Below are 25,684 nucleotides of genomic sequence, written 5' to 3' on the forward strand. Positions count from 1 at the left end.
TTCATTCGTTAATAAAGAGTAGATCAGTGCACGCGCGAGAGATTACAGAATGTGCGCAAGCTGAAGGCACGAGTGGGGCCCAAACACACGCGCACAACTGTAATTTAATTAAAGGAAAATCAGACATCCGCCCGTTCGTAGCAGTTGCTACAAAGGAAACGCATGCGAGTTCCTCGAAAGAAAATCCCCACAGTTGAAGAAAAATTCGTCCTGGTCCGGCACTCGAATCCGGGACCACCGCCTTTCCGCGGCAGCCGCTCTACCAACTGAGCTAACCTGGCGGCTAGCAGATGGCAGGGCGAAGTCGAATTCACCAACAACTCGAAACAAAGGCAAGAGTTTTGACGTAATAGTTGGATGCAGTAGTTGGCAATAGTTTGACGTAACGGGTGGATGTCTGATTTTCCCTTAATTAATCACTACTGTGTACCTTGCGAGTTTCCGCCAAACTATTACGTCAGACTGCTAATTTAGTTACGCTAGGCGCAACGCAAGACATCAGAGATGCAGCTGCGAGGCCACCCTCAGTGAAACAGCACCAAAATATTGTCTTTAGAAACAAAATTAGACTTTAGAAACACGTCCAACAAACTAACCCACGCTCTCGCTTCGCTGACACGCGAACGATGCACAATACTTCTATAAACGAATCCTCATTCACTGAAACAAAATTTGACGTTTCGTTAGGGACGAATCAACGTTACTAATACACCGCGAATGGTCAATACTTTGACATTTCTGACTTTGGCACTGTCTATTTCAAATTTACCTCCTTATTAAGTGAACAACTCAGAATCGCAAGTACAACGCCAAACTGCATTACAGCATGACAGGGGATTGACGTGGCAGGGAAACAAAAGCGGCGATTCTGACGTTGCAATTGCTAAATAAATTTCGCGGAAAACTTCCGCATTCAGAAGGGTAGTTTATTTTTGGAAGCAGCAATTCGCAGCGCAAATCCAGCGTCTGCTATATTTGAGCCGAGAGAGACAGACAAGTTGGGTAATAATTATCGCTTACAATATAATCAGACAAACCCACCAACAGCACCTACACGCACGGACACCGTATATACACGAACCAGATATGTTCACAAAGTGTCATTAAGACCTTACAAAAGCCTTTACGAAAATTTTGTTCCGTTCCAAATGACTTCCCGTTGCACTGAAGAGACATTCAGCTTAAGTGCGATTGAATGTCATGGACAATTTTTGAAGAGGCTATGGTTTTCAAGAATACCAGAAGCACTTCGGTTGCCCGTGAAACAAGAACGTTCCGCGAATTGAGCTGCAAATGTGCCAAATGCTGTCCAAAACGTGGCGCATCTATTCGGAGATTTTCTTTCCTCTTTTGCCGAGGTAGCACGAGAACGCCACCAACATTTTTTTTTTCTTTTCCAGCAATCTACGGCTCGTTTCTTGTCCTACAGTGCTTCCTGGCATAAAATGAGAGAGAAATCCTATTGGCCGGAATGTGAAGGAAGGAATGAATCAGGAGAGTGCGTCGCGAAGCACAACTGAAGCCGAGCGAGCTAGCCGAACACGAGATCTTCACGTCTAAGAGCGCGGTAGGTTTTAGCAATCCCGCTGGGGAAGGCAGCCAAATATGTGCGCGCCGGTTAAAAGTTACCGGGAACCAAAAGTTCCTGGCCAATACGGCGAGTTCCAGAGGTCACGTGTTAGGCCGATCCTGCTGGCGAAAGATCAAAGGGCATGGCTTTTCTCGGGGAGTTGGCTTGGCAAGGTTCGCTGCAAGACCCAATGCTCTATTGATCCTACGGTTTATTTCTATGCGCCGTGTTGGCCGGCGTAGAAGTATTCGCCTACATGCTGCTCTGCAAAGGAGGGAAAGAGGGGAGAGAAACGCCCTAGAAGAAGGAGGGCAGAGGAAAGCGAGATGCAAGAGTAACACAACTTGACAATTTAATTTCACTTTTGACGTCTTGAGCGATTAAAATTTTGAGTCCAACTTGTTATCCTGATTTCACTGAGTCCAAATGACAGCTAGAGCTCTGACAGGCAGCCAGTGGATCAAAGGTCATCAAACAAAAAAATTGAGTGCTTGGCGTTGGTCTGGTGGAAAGTGCCAGGTACCTAACACGCGCTTAAGCGTGAAAAGGCCGAGATAAAGCATTTCCGTATTTGTGCGGTACATTTGTCGCCTATACACCACGTATTTGTCATGGTTTTCAGTGCATGCTTGCATGTTGTGCTTTACCGGTTCCACTGCAGCGTGCGACTTGTCGTAACACAGACTCGTATAGTTCCCCCAAAGGCGGACAGACTAGACGATATCAGAGTGTCTCTACACGTAATTCGAACCCGACCCGGCGGCTTAATCGACGAAACCAAAGCATCATTCACTGCCGCCTCGCAGTAGAATAGGTGTTGCGGCGGACGTCTCTCTCGAGATGGAGACATCCATCAGCCACCGTGCACGCGCCAATGGCGCCGAAGAACGGGAAGCGACGAGGCCGAGGCCACACCCAGAAATCATCCTCTCCCAGGGCCGGTTTTACGTTCTCCCTTCGCCATAGCCGTCTCGGGGCGCGCTGAACCAGTGCCGAAGGGAGGAGGCAAAGTTCGTCCACGTGTCAGGATTCTGGCCTCCGCCGTTCACGGTGCCACTTTCAAGCTAGAGTGCTTAGACTGATACAGCATTCTTTCAACACTTTCGTTTCGTTAATTTTGCACTAATAGGCTGTGTTTTAGAAGAGAAAATGAATGCCGAATTCCGATGTTTCGAGTTGCGCGCCTGTGCCCCGGCTCTGTTACGTCAGCCTGACGTCACGAAATTTGAGGTATTTTCTTTCGCATTTGGATCGTTGTGGCTCAGTAATAAGTGATTCCTTGCAGCTTCCCAACCTCAATCTTTGGTTCGTTAGAACACAATGTGGCCCCATTTTTCTTGATAGAGAAACCTACCGGGCGCGAGACGCCGTCGAAATCAGTGACGTCACAGCTATTGCGTTTTCTCTGTCAGCACGTCAGAATTACCAAGCCTTTTCTAACAACAAGCGCTGCTTTGTTGGTACCGTGGGAAAGGTAGTAAATTACCTAGCAATTTACTAATACAGATATGCAAGAATACTTTACCGTGACAGCAGTTATACGGACGCTTGAAGCGCATCATGCGGTTCCATTCATGCGGTTCCGCTGTCAACGGCGCATGCGCGACTGGCAGGCGGACGCTTAAAATAGTCTTCAGAGGAGACGCTTGGTGCGTTTGGCTGCAAACGTAGTGTTTCTCACAATATTACTTACAGGTGAATCTGGCGCCACCGTCTATGGCTGTTTCGTAAAGGGCAATGTGCCGTCATGGGAATGATGGTATACGGGTGATGATAGTCCTGTGTTGGCTGCAGTGTTGAGCAAGGCTTCACCCAAAGCGTGGATATGGCTGCACTGCTAATGCGTACTTCAAAATCTTCATGAAAGGTTTTACTTCATCCGTATTACACGCTTCAAAGGAGTTTTCTCAGCTGCAGTGCATCACCAAGCGAAGAAAAGCGAGAACAGACGACAAACTCTCCAAAGCGAAGGCAGATCTCGTCGTCTGCGGCATCTCCGGCATCTACGAAAGTGTGTTTGTCTCTCATACTCAATAAAGCCTCGGTACTGTCCTGCACGACTTTGGTTGCCCTTGTCGGAGGCATCTGAAACGGTAGATCGTATGTGCCATTTCTTCACGCGTTAAGGAGACACTAAAAGGCAGTATTCAATTAAACTATATTGGAAATTTACACTTCTGGTCACCGTTACGGTGAGCACGGGTTTATAGGAGAGCCAGAACAAAAGAAACACAAGACATATGAGGCGATGCCTCATTGAAGTCAGCGCACTACATCGTCCGGCGACGTCATGAATTTCCAATGTGCGCACTGACTGGGTTCTTAAGCAGGTGAAGGTAGTTTACTAGCTCGCAAAACAAAGTTTTTTATTATTTTTTCAAACGCTTTCTTGAGTTGCACTCTGTAATCGAAGCGCCGGTATCGTCATTGTGAAATCACGGCTTTCAAGATTCTATTTCTCTGTCTTATTGGCATAGTTTCTGAGCGGTGAAAAAAGAAAAGTTATCAGAGATTCCACGGTAAAGCCTTCGGTGCCGTAAGAATGCCAACGTAATGCTTCTTTATTCATCAGCAGTTAACGAGACACGAGCGGAATCGGTCGACGCGTCCTATAGACGTCCCCAGCATAGCCGATCGGCGCCAACTTCAAGTTGCCGATAGCCTCCCGTCTTTCATCTGTGTACTCTTTGGCTTACCAAAAAGGTTCGTTGTCGTGAATCTGACGGTAAAACTTAAAAACAGAGCTTAGTAAAAGTTAAGGACGTGGCTCGGTAAAAGTTGAGAACGCAACTTAGAGACGTTAGGAACCTGACACTGTAAAAGTTTAGAGCGCGACATTGTAGAAGTTAAAAAAAAAAAAAAAACGTGACAGTGTTAAAACTAAAAACGTGACTCGGCAAGCGCTAAAGCAAGTCACAGACGACATACAGCCGAATTTCTTCACAACGCGACAGTCCAGGTGAATAAAACTAAAAAAAAAAGAACAGAAGCTTGACTCTTCCTCTTAATTGAATGTAGACAATAATTCGGCCCTTGATTCATCGACGCCGCAGCGAAAGCGGCCTTGCAAAACACTGCGCGATACTGGGCAGGGGCAGCTATTAGACGCGCGCACCGCTTCACTCGTTGTGTAAACTCAACCGACGGCCCAGGCAGTACGGGATCATTTTTTCTCCGCCCGCTTTCCGAGACATCCATTGACCGCGCGCTCGCCGCTCCTAACACCACCAGCCCGGCAGCGGTGCGGTCCAGCGGTAGCCGCGACGTGAGGTAACGACAAAACGAGCAGTGGGGGCTGCAGACCGCAGGTCGGCATTGCAGTTGACGCTGCGGGTCGCCAGTTGTGGCCTCAATACTGCCCGGGGGGGGCCGCTTATGTACCGGACGTGTCCGACTGCCTGCCACGTTGATTCTTTTGCACCTTTGTTTATAATGTCAGGCCGGTCACGTATTCCAACGCGAAACAGCAGTTTCCGCCAGAGCGGTTCCCAGCTGCCGGGTAGTTTCTGCGTTAAAGCTGTATGCCAGGGAGCCCCATGCGTGGAGTCGAAGTCACGTTAGAGCTTCTTTTTTTCTTTTTATGTGCGTCTGTGTATTGGTGTATGTGTGTTGAATGTTATATGTAACTTTACTGAATGTTTACTGGCGTTTCCTCTCCTACAGAAAGAGGGATAAGAGACAGCAGGTCATAAAGCCCGGCAAAGGATCTTGTTTGCCTTGTAATTCAGTCGAAAGCTAACAATGCATTGAACATAACACACTAAGGAGTTTCGGAAATAGGTTCCCAAGCGGTTTCACGTAACCAAGCACCCTAACTTTCTTGATGGCCGTTAGCGTAATCTTATTGTACTCTCCTTGTTTTCCTTTGTACGACTGATCGATAGCGTCCCGTAACTTTCCGTCTTCTATTTCTAAAACAACCTACTGCGTGCCTTGAAACCACTGAAGAAAAATACAGTAACACTAAACATTAGGTAGCAAGGTGCTAACAGACGTGGTGCCAACTCAGTTTAGATTAGCAAGAAATCCGTCACATGCATTTGTCTCTATAGGCATTCGGTGGTAGAGGGTTCATTATTATAGAAGAAATCGAATAAAAATTCTCGTTTAGATTTTGAGCCGAATGCTCAGCCTGAACAAGTCAGTGTGATATCACTGGTTCCAAAAGCATTTCCTTGCGAAACCCGAATCTCGTTCCATCTTCCGTGCGTGGGCTGGTGTTGCCCGCCCTGAACCTGCCATATGTGCCGCTGAAATGTCAATTCTGAAACTACAGTCGTCCCTCTCGATAGAGCGTTCCTGCCACTGCAGAACTACTTCCTAGCACAGCTTTGCCCTGCCTTGCGCAACGTATCATATACGCCACGCTTATTGAATACCTCAAAACTCTGATTTAATTTCTTGTCACAGACGCCAGACAACAGACAACGGCTGGAGGCTGACGGCGAGTAGTATACCTGCCCGTCGGCTTAATCTGGCACTGCTGAGGCAGAAGAATCCGCTCCTCCACCAAACTGTCGGGGATATCTTGATGGTCGCAACAGGTCAGCGAGCACGATTCAGAAAGACCAGCGTAGCCAGACGAAGTATTGCGCAGTGAAGAGCCGCGGAATTCGGTTTCTTCACTACCACGGGAAGCCTAACGCATAGACTATCGTAGATTATTTTTTTCTGGTGCGCGGTAGAGTCTTCAGCGGTGGATAGTTCGGAAAACAAATGACTATTTAATTACTATGCTAATTAGGCTATAACTGGGGTTTCCCGGCCTTTCTTTGTCTCCATTTCCAGAAGTAAACGTTAACTAGCTAGGTCGAACTTTTTCTTCACGTGGAACTGTATTCGGGGCATTACGTGGATAAGTTCGCAGTCATCGTTCGTGTGCCTTTAATATTAATCTTAAATGCCTCTTCAACGTGTTCCACGGTAGCGGCGGGCAACTCCCCGATTCTTCCGCAATTATGTTCAGCCCAACAAGCGAAAATATGGCCGTGATCTCTATCTCCGTATTCTCAACTTACAGCTGCGATCGAGCAGGCTCGTCTTACTCGCAAACGAGTCCAGCCCTGGAAAAGAAAATGTTCAAGGGACCCGAGAAAAAGACAAAATAATATAAAAAGAGCACGAATCTCTCCTCCTGCCAAACACACATATCGCTTCTTGCTGGAGTACGCTGTTATTTGAGGCGCATCAATTGAGAGATGTGTAGATAGATAGGGAGTATAGGAAAGAAGATGTCAGTCGGAAAAGCAGGAGGATGGAATGGGGCATGGGGGGGGGGGGGGGGGGCTGCTGCAGACGTGAAGAGAGTTAAACGAAAATACTTAGCACTGTGCGGAAGTGAAGTGGGTGTTGCCGGTGAACTGCTATAATGAAGAAAAGAATAAGAAAAGAATCATGAAAAATGTGAACTGAACGGTGTGCCTTTTGAGGGCACACAAAGAGAGGTAATTGTTCGCCTCCGGCGAGAGAAGAGATTAAAAAAAAAAAAGGACTAGGAAAGAAAGAATCCTCGGGATGATCGCGTTTCCTTGAAGAGCGTAGGAAAGGCAGGGTGGGGCGATGTTTGCTGCACACAATGCGGTGGGGATGAGTCACAAAGAATAACGAGCACGTGCGCTAATCACTGTACAGAGCAACGCGCAAGAGAACCGTAGCAGAAGGAAGTTGAGGCCATGAGGCGCGAGTAGCGTCGCAGGAGAATAGCAAGGGGCTGGGAACGCCCTTCGTGCCTGTAATCCTTAACGAACAATTTGCTCAAAGTTGCCCGGTCAGCTATAATAAAGTGCGGAATCGGCGATATACACACAAACTAGTCAAATCAAATCAATGCATGCATGGTGGGACAACAACAAATCAAATCAAATGAGGGGTTTACATCCGCGAAGAAGCACACTGGTTATGAGGGACGCCGCATTGTGTACACTGGGTTGAATATATGAATACAAATCAGCACCTGTTACCTGTAGCCGCTTCTATCTATCTATCTATCTATCTATCTATCTATCTATCTATCTATCTATCTATCTATCTATCTATCTATCTATCTATCTATCTATCTATGTATCTATCTATGTATCTATCTCTCTATCTATCTCTCTATCTATCTATCTCTCTATCTCTGTCTGTCTGTCTGTCTGTCTGTTGTCTGTCTGTCTGTCTCCGCGCTCACTGGCGTAGAGCTTTTTCTCAGCCATTTTCAATGCTGCAGCGAATTTCGACGAAACAAGAGCATACACACACACGTGCCTATCTTCCGGGGTAAAGCCCAACTCCGCTCCGGTTAGGAATGGGAGGAACGACAGCTCGCCCCCTTGCCACTGAGGAATCCCCGGGATGCCGAAGACGGCAGCGGGGCTGGAAACGGGAGACGACACGAAACGACAACAGAAACGGCGAAGAACAAAGGAGTGACTTGGCTCTCGGCAAATCAGATAATAGAAGTAGAGATTAAGATCTGCCTCGCATAGGAGATGCCGCATTCCGATCCCGTAGCAGATTAGGAGGGGGCCACGCACGGCGTCCCTTCAGTCGCTGAGAAACGAGTGCTTCTGCGAACTTGCGCAGGTACAGCGAAAGAAGTGTCCAGAGGAGGACGGGGTTGGGGCGCGGCGACGAGACGTCGCCTGCCGGAAATTGGAAGCCGCCGACGCTGCAGCGCGACAACAAAAGACTTTAAACGCGACGTTTCTTCAATCTCGCCCGAGATGACCGAGGTAGACAGGGGAGAAATATACACATATATTCCGGGGTGTGACGAGCCAAAACCCCGATATGACTATGAGGCAAGCCGTAGTGTGGAACTCCGGATTACTTTTTACCATCCGGGGTTCTTAAACGTGCACCCGATGCACGATACGCCCCCCCCCCCCCCCCGCTCTTTTCTTTTTTCATTTCGCCCCACCTCGACACCCCTGGAAATACGGCCACCGAGGCCGAGGTTTTATCCCGCGACCTCGCGCTTATAGAAGCGAAGGCCACTACGACACCACAGCGGGTCGCAGGAGGATGGAGACACGAGGTCATCGAAAGTGGTCGAAGTAAAGACGTATCGTGTTCTTGCCAACGTTTCGATTAGGATTCCTCAACCCGAGGAATTTTGGAATGCATCATGTAACCGCGTAAACGACAACGGACGAAGAAAGAAACACACAAGACAGCTGCGTGAACTTCAGTTCCGCGCTTGAAGTTTCGGGCTTGAAGTTCCGCCCTTGTCGTTTGCGCGGTTGCATGATGCATTCCAAAATCGACCACCAACTAGCCCGCCTCTCCCTGTTAAACCCGAGGAAGGCAGGTTCTTTTGTCTAACATCCTTCGTTCCAAAGATCGTTTGTTTGAGCACTGTTGTTCACTTTAAACCTGTCGGTGGTAGCATCCCGACCTAGTGCCAATTTAGCGGAAAGCAGAAAGTAGTTTGGATGTTCGTCTCTCTAATAATGTATGTAATGAATGTATACAATACCAATACATTTTTGGTATTTAATTCTGGAACGCTATTCCGTTTGTAATAAAAATAGCACTTAATTCTACTAATGCACTAGAAGAAGATTATTTAAAACAATTGACAGCTAGGTCCCTGACGTAATCAAAGCTTTAAGATAAATGATTGATTTGGATTTTTGCATGTGTATATTTCAGAAATGGAAATAATCAGAAGAATAAGAATGGGCTGGGGTGCGTTTGGCAGGCATTCCCAAATCATGAACAGCAGGTTGTCATTATCCCTCAAGAGAAAAGTATATAATAGCTGTGTCTTACCAGTACTCACCTACGGGGCAGAAACCTGGAGGATTACTAAAAGGGTTCTACTCAAATTGAGGACGACACAACGAGCTATGGAAAGAAGAATGATAGGTGTAACGTTAAGGGATAAGAAAAGAGCAGATTGGGTGAGGGAACAAACGCGAGTTAATGACATCTTAGTTGAAATCAAGAAAAAGAAATGGGCATGGGCAGGACATGTAATGAGGAGGGAAGATAACCGATGGTCATTAAGGGTTACGGACTGGATCCCAAGGGAAGGGAAGCGTAGCAGGGGGCGGCAGAAAGTTAGGTGGGCGGATGAGATTAAGAAGTTTGCAGGGACAGCATGGCCACAATTAGTACATGACCGGGGTTGTTGGAGAAGTATGGGAGAGGCCTTTGCCCTGCAGTGGGCGTAACCAGGCTGATGATGATGATGATGTGTATATTATGTGTTCCTTTCAAAATACGTTTGTACATTGCATATTTGAGTGTATATTTGATTCGATTATACTGTTTTATTGTATACTTGATTTTACATATGATCAAGATACTATATTTCATTGTCCAATTTGCCGCTGTAAAACATAATTTCTTCCACACAAGCTACCCAAGAACTATATGGGTCCACTCAGCCTCCGCAAGCTTTGTGTAAAAAAAAAATGTATATCAATCAATCAGCGAGTCAATAACACTAACACGAATGCGAGATGGTAAGCCAACAACACAAACTCGGGAACACGTTTCACGTAGTAATTAGTCTAAAGAAAGAATAATAAAAAAGAGAAAACACGGAATGGTACATCTCACATACGACGAAACACACGACACAAACATCTGCTTTAATGCGTCAGCGTATCAGCGTTCGCCGCTCAGTCAAATGGGGGCCCGCGGCGGCACACGCGAGAAGCGGCCGAGCCTGGAAACAGGAAATTCTACTCGCCAATTCCTTAATTGCTGCGCGATAGAGACGTGGTTGGCTGCAGAGTAACCCCCCACCCCCCTCATCTTCTTCGTCACGAAGTTTCTATCCGCGATCAAAAGCAGCAGGCTTATACCTAGGACAGGGCGACGCACAAAGCTCGCCAAGCACCGCTCCACGAAACGCCATCCGCTTTGATTCGCACTGCCCGCACCAAATCACTTTCTTAATGAGTACAACATTTGCGTGATGGCGATTGCGGGCGCCTGCCACGATTCTCCATCGCCGCCGTAGTCGCCGCCGTAGTCGCCGCCGTCGTCGCAAAGCGTTGTGGTAGAGACGTCGGCGGTCTCCCATATACATTGGTCCGAAATTTCGCTCAGATTGACTGCTCAATCAAAAAAAAACTGGACGCCCGGTGCGACACAGGATTCTTTCTTTCTTTCTTTCTTTCTTTCTTTCTTTCTTTCATTCATTCATTCATTCATTCATTCATTACCGCGGGGTGTCTGCCACGCGCCGTTGCGCAATTTCTCTGCTTTCCCGGCGGCTTCCGACGTGACAGAAGTTCAACACGCTTTGATTGCGCATTGCGCCGTTTATATATTTTTCGAAGGTTATTGCGTTATTAGACGCGAAACGGTTGATGAATGAGTCGGACGTCTAAAACGGGAAAACGTGAAAGTGAGAACCATTGGGACGTGCATGAACGCACCAGAGAGGAGGAGTACGAGACACAGGATGACCTGTCGCTGTCGCTGTTGTTGTTGCTTTGATTTTGTTGTTGTCAAAACACGATGCAGTCGTGTTCTACGCGAACCGTAACAAGGTGCCGTGGTCGAAGGGGCGCCATGACTGCCCACGGCGGTGCCGGCATACTAAAATATATATATATATGTATTTAATAAACGCGAGTAATTGGAACGGTGTTAATTCTCAAATTTTTCGTACGTCGGCACACCGCCGTGTATATACGCTCTCGGGGTCGCTTTCGATCGCGGACACCCCGTTGCAGCTCGTATCGAACGCGACTGTACATATTCAACAAAGGTATCGGCCTGCTCAGGAATAGGCACAGTACCTCGACTACACGAAATGAACAAAACGAATACGTTAAAGTCATTCGGAATAACACCGAGCTTTCAGTTGGCATGCTGATCATTTCGAAGCGGCCTGCAGAGGGGAATATAACTTGCATTGCGGTGTGTTCTCAGTGGAACATATGTGTGAAGCTTCGCCGCGTGCAGTCGCGAATAAAAGTTTGCAGACCACATACGTCATCAGGAAAAAGAAAGAATTAAATGCCTTCTAACACAGCTCCACAATTAGCCTAAAATCACCTCAATATATTGCATTTGTCGAGCACGCCTACGTAGGCTGTATCTTCAGATTCGAGTCTATAGCATTCCTAAGCTGCGTCGAAGAAAAACGTTTCTTGTCCCCATTCCTCTTCAAACTTTGGCTCGCGAGATTTACAACGTCTACATCGAGACCAATTACTCGTACTGTACTTAATGCGCATACGTAGTGTGTTGTGTTAATATTACCACCTGTCTACTGAGTTCCTCCATCACAGGCAACAACTTTTGCTGCGGTCAAGGGTATCGGGACTTAGCCGTCTGTTTTGATTTTGTTTTTCTCACGACGCACTATCGTTTACCTGTACCCTCCGTAGATCCTCGGCCATTGCATGCCGCCCGACGTGGTTTCCACTTACCTAATTATTAATTCATTTACTTCAAGGCCGCGCACTCTTACTTTCCTCCATCTCAGCTTCAATTACCGTCGCGTTCTCCACGACATGATTATCATCTGTCGCCAAAAGATTGTCAAACTATGCAAACCGTTCAGTATTGACGACAATATAAGCGTACAGGATAAAGTGGATTTGAAAAGAGAGAGCCTTGAAGTGACAGAAACGTAGCCCACGTATACCATGTCAGTAGAAGAATAAGAAAAGCGCCATGAGTAAACGTGGGCGTAAGCAACAAGAAAGCTCACGTCAGCAGGAACCGTCCATGTTTCCAGCAGGAGTAATACGGAGAAAGATGTTTTGATGTACGAAAAACAAAATGTATTTAATTAAATTCTGGGGTTTCACGTGCCAAAGCCATGATTTTATTATGAGGCCCGCCGTATAGCGGAGGACGTCAGATTAGTTTTGACCACTTGGAGCTCTTTAACGCGTACCTAATGAACGGTACACGGGCGTAGCTTGAATTTCAGCCCCATCTAAATGCAGCCGCCACGCCCGGGATTCCATCCCGCGACCTCGTGCTTAGTAGCGCGACGCGATAGTCTTAACGCCTCCTCAGCGGATACATAAAAAAGCAAGATTCAAACGTGTTCTACACTTAAGACAAGTGCTGAATATTTCGGGTACCCGAACTAAGGCGGCTTAAGAATAGCAGTTGACGCGCCGTTACAGAAGGAAGAAAGAAAAAGGGGGACATAACAAAACAAGAAAATAAAATTTCTATTCGTGTAGCGTCACTCACGTTCTCTACATAATCATTCGTCTTGTTAGTCTATAGTTAAGCCTCACTAATTAAAAAGGCCGGACAGTCCTTCTTACTCGTGCTAATGTACAGTGTCGTCCACTCTTAGTCAGAATGCCGCTCCGTGCTGCCGGCGCTCCGCGGGGCGCCTCTGTCGGGCGCCGAAGAAATTATTGCGCAGGTGCAGTGAGAGCCGCAGGCGGGGCTTCGCGCGTCGACTGCTACAGTGCGTCCTGTATTGCGGTGAAGTGGACTTCAAATTTGCACTGCCTCCGCAGAACGCCGATGGGAGAAACGGTTCTGAATAAACAAAAGACTGCTGAGAAGCCTATCAGCTGCTTTTATCCCGTTGCAGCAACCGTAGCAAAGTTTCCTGCGTGCCTGGAGAAGTTGAAACACACAAATAAGCATGCCGGGGAGGAAATGCGCGCCGCGTAATATTCGAAGCTTTATACTACTGCTGCAGCACTACGATCCGCCAACTTTATTTAATTTTTGGCGTCTTGCTGAGTAGCTCGTAATAAGTGTTAGCAGACGACTGCTGTTGTCTGCTGAAATCTCGGCGCAACGAAAATTAATCGGAGCGGAATAGTAATAGTGGAGGTGGAACTACATTTTCAGTCTCCTATTTTACCTTGCCACAGATAGAGCTAGATGGTCAGGTAGACTCATCAGCGTTTGAAAACAGTCCCTAAGGTTTACCAGGACCTAAGTCTTCAGCTTTGCAAGGTTTTAAGCAGTTGCTGAGAGGATATTTATTAAGGCGATAGCGTTTAATTGTTCCTACTAGCGTCCGTCCGTTATATTTTAGGTCGCGTGACCTTAATATCATGCGACATCACGGTGCAGCGCGTCGTGATGTCACATGATCCCTCTGCCACGCTTGCGCCAGCTGTTCTTCTCATCTGTCACGAAAGGAATTCAAGCGCGGCCAATTCAACTCAGTGGAATGAGTCGCAAACGGCTTTCGCCTTCCCGTAGTTAATGAACATATATGTGCCTCCAACGAATTTTACAGTTCACAGGTGGCCGTAGGAAAATATGCCGTACTGTGTTCCCGCTAAGGTCCAAATATGTGGCTGGCGTATTGAAGCAGGACATATTGAATCGGGTATGTGGACAATTTAGTCAGCCGCCTTTCAATCTGCTTCTAACACTTCCATCAGGGCTTTCGGATGAGCGCTAAAAGCATAACCTTTCCTTCGGTTTAACGTGACAGTGCAACTTCCCGGTTGCAAAATTTCTATGACGAAGGTTATCTAAAGACGTAAACCGTCAAGTCACCCAACTGTCTGCCGCCGAGTGCAACTGCTTTCGCGAGTCATTCCGCGATTAAGACTACAAGGACGTTGCCGTATCACCACTGCGGCCCAAAATGTGATTCCCGCCTGTCTAGACCGTGAGCGCAGGCACGTCTGGTCGCTTCAATATTTTCTGCTTGTGGGCCGCACTAAACCGAAATGTCGAGAGTGCCGGAGGACGAAAGACCTGTAGATTTCTGTGTCAGAGAATGCTCACTGCGATAAAGAATACTCAGAGATGTGTAGTACTGCAGCTACGACTACTCTGCAACGAGTCTTCGACTCTACTCAACAACGACCTTTCCGCAACATTTTTAAACTTCGATCCTATTGTATGGGCAACTAATATTCACCATTGGTAAACGAGTGCTCCCATCTTACGTGATCTCGGTGGACTGAATATCGACACTGAATAGGCATGAAAAACTGCGGAGATATTGTCTGAGTCTAATATGAACACTGCAGCAAGGTACTCGCGCAATAACAAAAACAAAAAACAGGCAAATGTATATACCAATATGCTTTACTTCGCAGATATGCACAAAAAACAACAACATAAGAAGCTTATTATTAAGAACATGAAAACGAAGCAAGTTCCCGAATACAATTCTTTTGTTAGCTCAGAAGAAAAAAGAATGGCAAAAAAAAAAGAACAACATAAATAAGGCAGTCTGGAACCGACGGTCAAGCGAGGCGCGCTACCTTGCAGCCCGTCTCGACGCAAGCGCGACGCTGAGTCGTACCCTTCATGGCCTAGTAGCGCGTAACATCACCGCCGGCATCTACGACAGCTCTCATCCGGCCAGGAAGGGAGTTGTAGAGCGATGTGCATAGGTCAACATTGGCCCTTAATGTTTCCCACTGCTCTTGGACTGCTCTCCACAATTGGTCTGCCGACAAACCATGCAGGTTTTGACCCGACAACGCAACTTTGATGTTCCCCCACAGGTTCTCGATGATGTTGAGGTCTGGTGATTGTGGAGGCCAATCCATCACAGCAATTTCCCGGTTCTGCAAATACGAGGCAACCCTCTTGGATGTGTGTATTGGGGAGCGGTCGTGTTGAAGAACGAAGTCCATGTCAGGGAACGGGCCGTCTAACAGAAATGGCAAAGCCACATCGTCCAGTATAGAGAAGTAGCCCTCCGACGTGAATCGTCCGGGTATTCGGACTAGAGGTCCAAGGCCATCCTTCGTCAGGGCGCCCCATACAGTCACAGAACTCCTCCCACTTGCGGCAACTCGTTGTATGAATTCCGGCATATACCTGCAAGAAAGATGGAGTGCAGGTACTATATTTTTGTTTGCTTTGTTGCCGTGAAGAAAACACTGTGTTCTAGTGTCGTAGATGAAGTAATTGTCTTTTGCTACAACGCACTTGTTTCATGTAATAGCATGCCAATTTGTTATATGCATACATTTGTTATGAGAAATATACACCAGCCATCCGAAACCGATTTTCAAGGAAGGGATGCTTCTGAAGGCATACTATGTATTAATTTTGTTGAGTCTGCAAACGGATCTTGTATTCCTACCAGCTAAGACAATTACCACAAGCAAATGAAAAAAATAATGGCTTGGCTGCTTTTTTAGCGACACCGTCTTTGCGTCAGTCGGCTGCGCTGTCAAGTGGCTGAGAAATAATGAAAAAAATTGAGAATTGACGTGCATTTAAACAGTTATTTTATTGAAGATGTCATTAGCAAACTTGGCAAGTATCAATTCTGAATGCTGCCTACACGCTTTAACCTGCACATGTGCATTCTTGACCTGTAGGTTAGCGCGAGCACCTTGTGCACGGAAAAGTATTGCCCTCCAAGCAGTGCACAATGCATAACACAAATTTTTTTACGCTGCCCGTAATCAACAACTTGTTGATAAGACAGTGGTCAAAATCGGAACTGGTTGCGCGCAACTGTATTCAAGCTTGTTTTTACTAGCTTTATAAACATACACCTAAGCCGGACACATCGATCAGTCTTTGCCCGATGCGGTTACAAAAAATGAGCTGCGGCGCATTTGAAAACTACATTACGCAAAGTATACCCATTCATCAGAACGCTAAATTGCAAGCTGAATAATGCTCCTCAAACGTTTTTCAAAATTTCCACCCATTAATTTATAAGAAAGGTTTAGGAACAAAACCACATACCTCGTGTTGATGGGGCGCCAGACTCGAGATCTTTGGTCCCATCTAGTGGAAAAAGTAGACTCGTCTGTGAAGACGACGCTCTTCCAGTTCTCAACCGACCAATCCGCATGGTCTTGGGCAAATTGCAGGCGTTTAGCCTTGTTTTGAGCACGCAGCAGCGGCTTCTGTGCAGCAGTTCTGCTCTTAAGTCCAGCTTCGTAAAGGCGGCGCTTGATTGTAGTGGCAGAAACATGTTTCAAACCCAGCTCCACTTGCAGCTCCCGTACAGACATCTTTGGGTTATCCACCACGGCAGCTACTAGCTGTCTATCTTCTTCATCTGTTGTCACTCTGTGACGAGGCTGCCGAGGGGCATCCTGAAGCCTGCCTTCATTCCGGTATGCATTAATTATTCTATTCACTGTGTCAATTGCACGATTGGTTTCTGCTGCAATTCGTTTCTGCGAATAGCCCCTGAGACTTAAGTCGACAATCAGCCGCCTTTCGTCCTCCGGCACTCTCGACATTTCGGTTTAGTGGGACCCACAAGCAGAAAACATTGAAGCGACCAGACGTGCCTGCGATCTCGGTCTAGACAGTCGGGAATCACATTTTGGGCCGCAGTGGTGATACGGCAACGTTCTTGCAGTCTTAATCGCCGAATTACTCGCGAAAGCAGTTGCCCTCGGCGGCAGACAGTTGGGTGACTTGACGGTTTACGTCTATAGATAAACTTCGTCATAGAAATTTCGCAACCGGGAATTTGCAGTGTCACGGTAAACCGAAGGAAAGGTTATGCTTTTAGCACTCATCCGAAAGCCCTGATGGAAGTGTTAGAGGCAGATTGAAAAGCGGCTGACTAAATTGTCCACATACCCGATTCAAGATGTCCTGCTTCAATACGCCAGCCACATACTTGGACCTTAGCGGGAACACAGTACGGCATATTTTCCTACGGCCACCTGCGAACTGTAAAATTCGTTGGAGGCTCTTAGATGTTCATTAACTGCGGGAAGGCGAAAGCCGTTTGCGACTCATTCCACTGAGTTGAATTTGCCGCGCTTGAATTCATTTCGTGACAAATGAGAAGAGCAGCTGGCGCAACCGTGGCAGAGGGATCATGTGACACCACGACGCGCTGCACGGTAATGTCACGTGATATTAAGGTTACGTGACCTAAAATGTAACGGACGGACGCTAGTAGGAACAATTAAACGCTATCGCCTCAGTAAATATCCTCTCAGCAACTATTTAAAACCTTGCAAAGCTGAAGACTTAGGTCCTGGTAAACCTTAGGGATTGTTTTCAAACGCTGATGAGTCTACCTGGCCGTCTACCTCTATCTGTGGCAAGGTAAAATAGGAGACTGAAAATGTAGCTCTACCTCCACTATTACTATTGCGCTCCGATTAATTTTCGTTGCGCCGAGATTTCAGCAGACAACAGCAGCCGTCTGCTAACCCTTATTACCAGCTACTCAGCAAGACGCCAAAAATTTAAAAAAATGGCGGATCGTGGTGCTGCAGCAGTAGTGTAAAGCTTCGAATATTACGCGGCGCGCATTTCCTCCCCGGCATGCTTATTTGTGTGTTTCAACTTCTCCAGGCACGCAGGAAACTTTGCTACGGTTGCTGCAACGGGATAAAAGCAGCTGATAGGCTTCTCAGCAGTCTTTTGTTTATTCAGAACCGTTTCTCCCATCGGCGTTCTGCGGAGGCAGTGCAAATTTGAAGTCCCCTTCACCGCAATACAGGGCGCACTGTAGCAGACGACGCGCGAAGCCCCGCCTGCGGCTCTCACTGCACCTGCGCAATAGTTTCTTCGGCGCCCGACAGAGGCGCCCCGCGGAGCGCCGGCAGCACGGAGCGGCATTCTGACTAAGAGTGGACGACACTGTACCTTAATTTTGCTGCTGAGAGCCAGCAAATCTCTTGTCGTACGCCGCTTAATACCTTTCCCCGGCGTACGACGAAGCGCGGTAATCTCCAGGGCTTTGAGCTCGTCTCTAGGAAGACGAGTGCGCTCAAACAGTTTACGCGACAGTTACCAGAATTTGCAAAGTGGCGCTACCTGCAGCGACGGCCCCTTCGTGCGCAGAAACAGCGAAATAAAGAACGGCGATAACGAAAACGCAGCAAACCAGCACTTCATTAACGCTTAGTTAGCGATAACAGCGGCGCGAGTACAGCGTACAGCAACACGAACAACGGAAGCAGAGACAATACCGCTCATAGCTACACTGAGAGAGCAGGTCGGCAGCATTGAGAAAAGCGATAGCATGCCGCGATATGAAATAACGTTACCAATGCCGCCAAATATATGCGACATAAGCAAGGATGCGGCAGCAACTGCAGCAACACCGATAGGAGTATCAACATGAGGCTACGCGCGCAGTATCATACAGCAACACTACAGCGCGCTACGACAGCAGCAGCAGCACACGGCAACAGCGGCACAGCAACACGCAACAAAGTGAGCGACCGCAGCAGCGGCAACAGCAGTAACCGCTACACCAACAGCGCAGAAGGCACGTGACAGCGACAGTACTACGGCGACAACAGGAAAAGAAGGAAAGAAAGAAGCGAAAAAGAAAGACAGCATCGATTAGCCAAACGAGCAGCAGCGGCAGAGCATGCAACGACAGCAAAAACAACACCAACGGCAGAGCAGCTACTGGTGAAACGGCAGCAGTGGCACCGAAACATTGAGGATCGGCAAGCAACGACGGCAACAGCGGAGGAACAACAATGCACGAGCGACCAAGAACATCGAGCCAACGACAACAGCAGTGCCGGCGCGGACAGACAGGAGGAAGCACGCTGCAAAAGCAAGCACTAACGATCGAGAAAAACAAGCGTCCGCGGGATCCGACGCCTGAAGAAGACGCAGGGCGACGATCAACGCTATGGAACAGACAGCAAGGAATCTGGGCATAAAAGAGAGACAAAGAGAGAACCAGCAGAAGAGCAAGGGGGTCACGTGAGTACAAAATAGCCTCAACCGCGGCCAGAAGTGCCGGCCAAAGGGAGAGACGTGCCGCTCGCGACGTCGACAACGACGCCGCCTAGCGGTTGCGCCGATACAGAAGCAGCGGCAGCAGCAGCGGTAAGCTTCTCGGGACAACAGCAACAGGAGAAAACGTTTCGCGAGCGCTGCCAAGCAACGAGGTAATTAGCGGCCTTCGCTAGCAGACTAAAGGTGGCTACGTCTGAAGCGCTTAGCGCTTCGCTCTTTTTTTGGGGCATTCGCGCAGCGCCTTTCTTGCCATTCCAGCGGGATGGCAGCGCTATAACGCGCCCTTTGAGCGTGATCCCGAAGTCTCAGCGCTTAGCTGAAAGCTCGCGGGAACAATGAACTAAACACGTACGGGGTACTAATAGAAAAAAAAAAGATACATAGAAGGCTACCAGTATGTTGAATGTCATGTTTCAATTGCCTTTCGGGACCAGCCCTGGTGTGATTCTACAAAGGCCATATTATTTCTTATTTATACAGCTGAAAACTCGCGAGAACAATGAACTAAACACGTACGGGGTACTAATAGAAAAAAAAAATACATAGAAGGCTACCAGTATGTTGAATGTCATGTTTCAATTGCCTTTCGGGACCAGCCCTGGTGTGATTCTACAAAGGCCATATTATTTCTTATTTATATGGGAAAGTAGGCCTACTTAAACCCACCTATCCTGTATAGTTAACACAGCAAAAGAAGACAAGAAAATAAACTGCTGCAATATTCAGGCGAGCGCAACATAAGCCAATGAAGCGGACAGTCGGCTGGATACAAAATATACTGAGAAAAAAAAATAGTACTTTCGGCCAAGTTATCTAGAATTCACAATTTATCCTAAACGCAAGAAAGCACAGCGCCGACAAAATCTTTCAAAACAGCAACAGCCAAAAGTGCCGAGTCGCTAAAATGCATTGGCAGCAACGCGTAATGGAAATAAAATGTAGGTTGCACGCACCCGGAAAAAAAAAACAAATATTACAAATACACAAAGAAACAAAAGCCGTATTCCACACAAAGCACGACAACTACAGTCGAAATCGTAGGCGACCCTTTTTAACTTAGGTGTCTTTTAGTGGCACTCGCCCCTCGGCGTTGGGGTTCTTTAGATCAAGCGAGCGAACGTCTTTCACGTGGCACGATTTGGGAGAGAGGAGCGAGGCAGGACGAGTATGGGTGGATGGACGGATGGATGAATGTTATGAGCGTCTACTTTGGAGCGGGGCGGTGGGTTGCGCCACCAAGCTCCTGTTATTATACTGCCTAATGTCGTACCTAGGTTAACAAAGAAAAAGAAAACCCACGATGAATTCCCATAACCAAAATTCGAGGAGGTAGAGCAGCGCGCACCCCCTGGCGGGGTGTTGCCCCCTAGCGCGCCTTCCGCGCCCTCTGCGGGTGCTGACGTCAGAGTATGTAACGAGCGCGTGCGCGCAGCTGCTACGAGGAAGCGAGTAAGTCCGCACCTGGAGAGGAGAATCGAGAGAGGGGAGTGACGTCACTTCCGCGCTGCTAGGCACATGTTCATCAGTCTATGCCAGGCAAATGTCTGCCATTAATTATCCGGTTAAATATCGTGCCACCTGCTTGTGTGTGACTTCATTAGTAACGAAATTACTCTTTCTACTTCCGGGTTTCCAGGAATTAGGCCAAAGTCACGCTCGCTCTGGTGTGCGGTAATCAATGATTTCTAATTAATTCTAATTATGACAGGCACTTCAGCAACTCAACTTGTAAATAAACTTATGCACTGATGTATCTATAATGAAACCAATAAATTGTGTGCTGTACTATTTTTTTTTTCTATATTTTCTGATTTATTTTGAATTTCGTCCCCGGTCGTCTCAGGAGGTGAACCGGAAATGCTGCGCAAGAAACAAGAGTGTCACTCGATGTTCGTGCCACTAAAATAAAAAAAAAAACTGCCATGTGATGACCTTAAGCTATGGGTAGGTCTTTTATGAACATCCTTCAAGCTCTAAGGTAAGCAATCGCTCACCAAAGCATATGTAAGGTACCAAGTCTAGAGAGAGCAATCTCGCGTTTTACAAGTGTGTAGACGCTGTAAACTATTTTACAGGTCATTCCGCTCACTCACGCTCTCTCTCTCTCTCTCTCTCTGAAACGTCAAGGCGACCTTTTTATCATTGTATTTTTGGCTTAACATTGGTCATTGCGAAAATGTGTCCTTGTGTTGTGCCTTGTTGAAGGCAAATACACAGTGGTCCGCATAAAGCATCGGTGCTTTCGTGGACTACAGGTTACCCTTTGTGGCGCATACAAGAAATTTATTTTTGCTACTGTACATTTTTTCTCTCTCTTCCTATTGTTTCCTCTGTTCTTAGAGCACAAGACTGTGTGATTTAGGCCAGAGCACTGCCCAGTCCCGCTCAAAAGCATCATTGCTTTGGCGGGCTGAGAAAATATTTGACTGTATGTTTTATGTCCTAATAAAGAAAGAAGGTGTGCCTAAAGTCTTTTACTCATCCAAATATGAGAAAATACTTGAGAATCTGCAACACCACGCAAACGCAAACGCCCTTACGAGCGCAGCAGGTATCAGTGGCAGCTAAATAACTTTCTCATTGATTCTTCTACAGTAATGCACATTTTCCCCGTTAGCCTTCAACCTACAAAAACGATACTTTAGCAGCCTATGATACAAAAGTGCGAAGTTGGGAAGACAGTGAATGGCTCATACCACCGCAGGCACGCAAAAAAGAAAAAATGCAATGGCTCATACCCACGTGAGGCAGAGGCTACAAGCGCTCATCAAAGTGAAGGGAACAGTCGTGGGGGGCCCAGGGGCCTGCGTGCCCCGAACACCTTTGTTTGAATAAAGTTTTTAACAAGAACAGCGCATACATTCATTGAAATCATCAATACAACGCACAGAACCAATAAAGAAGAAGCTCAAATCAAGCATCCGAACCATCAATAAAGCATTGCATAACCCGTCAGCAAATGCGGTTTTGCAACAGCTTCGCTGAATTAACCATAATCCACCTTAACATCAAAGGTCGTGGGTTCGAGTGCCTTAAGCAACTATCCTTATTAATTGTGGGTAATTAACTTAACATCAATTAACACCAATGGTCGTGGGGTTCCAGTGTGGTAATGAACTCTTATTCAAATGAATCTTAATTAAAGTTGCCTTATCATGTTCGCTATAGAACATGATAAGCGAGCAACCGACAAGGGTGGATAAGGGTTTATACTGGCCGGATCAAGTCTCATAACATTGATAATGACACCAGGCTGCGTGAAGATGAGCAGGTGGCACTGTGCTTACGCATACTTAGACAACTCCCAGAGGAGCTTCTGCGTGAATTTTGCTCTCTTCTTTTCTGCAATGATTATGGTAGTCCTTCCTGTCCCTTTAATCGCAAGTAATGTCACAAATTTGTGAGGGTTTAGTGTTTGCTGGTAACGTTTTGCTATGACAAAAGTTCGAAGCAAAAATCTTGCTCCCTGTAATAAGTAGACGTCAGACTCATCAGTGCCACTGACCTTCATTTCGAATATCTTCCCAAATAGCAAAAGTCGCAGAGCATAACCTTATCCCAGATTTTCGAGGCGCTAACACGTCAGGTTTAATTTTCGCGACAATATGTCTCCTATCCAATTTAAGAACTACAGAAGCGCCCGGCCACCCCGCATCTATCCTGGCAGTCAGTTCATAGCACATCAAGCAAATCGTGCGACTGACAACTAATGGCGCGTCTACAGGTTTCGTCCTTAATTGTGCAATTAATGCAAGTGCACTGGGTTGTTCACAAAGGACCCCAAGTTCACAGAATCACAACCGAACCTTTTCGTCCTAGTTTCTACATTCAGTCGCGTCATCTTCCGAGGTAATACGTAAATACGGGACTTTAATTAATTTTTTTTCTGTTTTTAGAGAAGAGCGTACCTTCATTCGACCAGGAGTATCCGCTGATCAGACCCACCAGAACAGATTACAGATACCAAATTGTAAAAGAGAGAGTGAGAGAGAACGTTTTGAAGAAATCTGGAGAGCTGAGCCTCGTGGCAGTCTAGACAGGCTGCTCCTGTTGCGATGAGGAATGAAACAAAAGGGACGAATGAAAAAGAAAGAACGAGAACAAAAAGGCATATACACATTAATATATACATGTGCGCGAAATGCATTACCAAAGAAGGTATTTACAGAATCTGACTGCGGCCTTTTATCCTACGGAAATATTATAAGCTCTTATTAATTGTTCCGAGGAGAATCGATGAATGTCAATCTCTCGGCCGTTTCATTTTATGGATGTACGACTAATCTTTTTTATTAGGATACTAGAGAGCGAGAGAGAGAGAGAGAGAGAGAGAGAGAGAGAGAGAGAGAGAGAGAGAGAGAGAGAGAGAGAGAGAGCGACAGGGAGGTTAGCGAGAGCAGACCAGCTGGCTACGCTGTGCGGGGGGAAAGGGGATAAAGGGAAGGAATTCCATAACGCACATTGCGGCGAGGAACAGCCAGACTATAAACTTTTGGAGCGTACAGCGTCGTTGCAAACTCTTATCGGTTTGGCTCGCTACGCTAGAAAGCGTCTAGCTGTTTATATTACCAGTCGGAGCTTGAATGACGTCAGCAACGATAGGCATCCTTTACAGATTGCTGAATCCTTAAACTCATTTTACAGCAATACCGAGTTAAACCTCTAAAGCGGAATGCTGCATTCTAAGGGCGCACTTGAACCATGCTTCCCGCTGCTTTCGTTGCTGAAATGAGAGTTTAGGCTAGTTGAAATTCAGCGAGTGCCTTCCCCTAGTTACCCTTCGTCAACTAAAGCGCCCCCCCCCCTTCCCTCTCACCTTTTTCTTCAAGTTCCGTTGGTTAATTTCTCACTGAGAGGGAATTTCGTTAATACGTATAAGCCGAGAAAAGCCCAACCCACAGCAACAATAAATTTGCGAAAGAACAAAACAGCACAGATCGAAACGGCCTAGGTGAACTGTTCTCTCTCTCTCTCACACGCACGCGCACGCACACACACACACACACACACACACACACACACACACACACACACACACACACACACACACACACACACACACACACACTATTCGGAATAAAAACTGCAGATCTTGTTCGACAAGTTCCAGTATCAGCACGCGTAAGGGAAAATTTATGCGCTCCTGAAAGTCCATATCGAAGGACAGCCCCAGACAAGCCCAGCCAAGCCAACAAACCACACTTCAAACCTTCTGAGACCGAATCTGTATGAGACCGCGGCGTATGCGCGCTATTGACAATGCACTGGAACCACTCCCGCAGCTCTGCCCCTTGCCCCGCCCGACACAATTATAAACAAGCCATGCTTCAGCCTGGCGATAAGAGCCCCCCGAATGAAATATTTGAGAAAGGCAGAAAAGGACGGACCCGGGAGTTACTTGGGCATTAGGCGCGGATATTCAAATGGGAAGCCCCCTTTGCGATCGATAAGCTCGGCGAGGTATGAGGTGGCTTCTGCACAGGAGGAAATGAATGCGCAGAGTCAGCCGTGAGAAACGAGTGCGAAACTGCGGCGGCGCGATTAAAGACGCCGTCCGTGCGGGTATTCGGGTTCACTTCGCTTTCTAATGGGATGCCAATGAAGAGGGTTAGGTTAAACTTGAAATAGTAAATTACGTTTCCAAAATGCCGGAGAGGCCACTTTCGGGGTGAGCGCAGATGAGCCGGAGAGTGCACAAGATAGGTGGCAGTCGAGTGGAGGCGCCGCCTTCCCTTTCTCTCACCAGGACAGCGTGACGTTAGGGGTTTTGACAGCGTCCCCTCGCCTGCCTAGTTTCTCGATACAGCAGGAATATACAGCGCATTCTTAGGAAATTAACGAGTAAGCGTAGGAAGTTCCGATAGCTTTCATTTTGTTTCGGGTGCTTCAAAATCGGTCCTGATACAAGAAACCTCGAAATCCGTGGCAGCGCATTTACGTACCGGCGCTGCTTTCCCGGCTCGACACTACAAAATAATCAGATAAAGAAAAGAAAGCGAGAGAGAGAGAGATAGAGATAGATAGATAGATAGATAGATAGATAGATAGAGAGAGAGAGAGAGAGAGAGAGAGAGAGAGAGAGAGAGAGAGAGAGAGAGAGAGAGAGAGAGAGAGAGAGAGATAATTTAATCTTCATTTGCTCTTTTAATAATGAAACCCTGCCCGCGAAATTAGCGAAAATGAACTTTTGAGAATACTTGATTAGTGTAAAGTGATTTAGGATGCTTATTTAGTGTTTCTTTAACCTCGTAAGGCTCAAACACAGCTCCACATCAAGGAAAACGTGAACATTGAAACCTTTATTTCATCGCATTGAGAGTACGGTGGTGCAAAAGCAGAACAGAATGTTACTTGAGCTATAAGCTAATTATTATAGTAATTAATTATCAATTGGTCTGGCAGGCTATCGACAACAGAAAACTTGCTCCAACGTACAGAAACGCCCCTTTAGGGCGCGCGTTAGGTTCCCCACGCTTCAAAGTATTATTTGGAGGTACCAAAACTGCG

At 46.9% G+C, this 25,684-nt stretch overlaps 1 protein-coding gene across 4 annotated transcripts in view; it reads right to left on the bottom strand.

The window, feature by feature from the left end:
- The window catches only part of LOC142560123 (latrophilin Cirl-like), an 848,550-nt gene that overhangs the window by 439,889 nt on the left and 382,977 nt on the right, over positions 1 to 25,684 (bottom strand). The gene's annotated exons all lie outside the window — the stretch shown is intronic.

This window comes from Dermacentor variabilis, chromosome 10 (genome assembly GCF_050947875.1).
Source record: "Dermacentor variabilis isolate Ectoservices chromosome 10, ASM5094787v1, whole genome shotgun sequence".
Classification (NCBI taxonomy): domain Eukaryota; kingdom Metazoa; phylum Arthropoda; class Arachnida; order Ixodida; family Ixodidae; genus Dermacentor; species Dermacentor variabilis.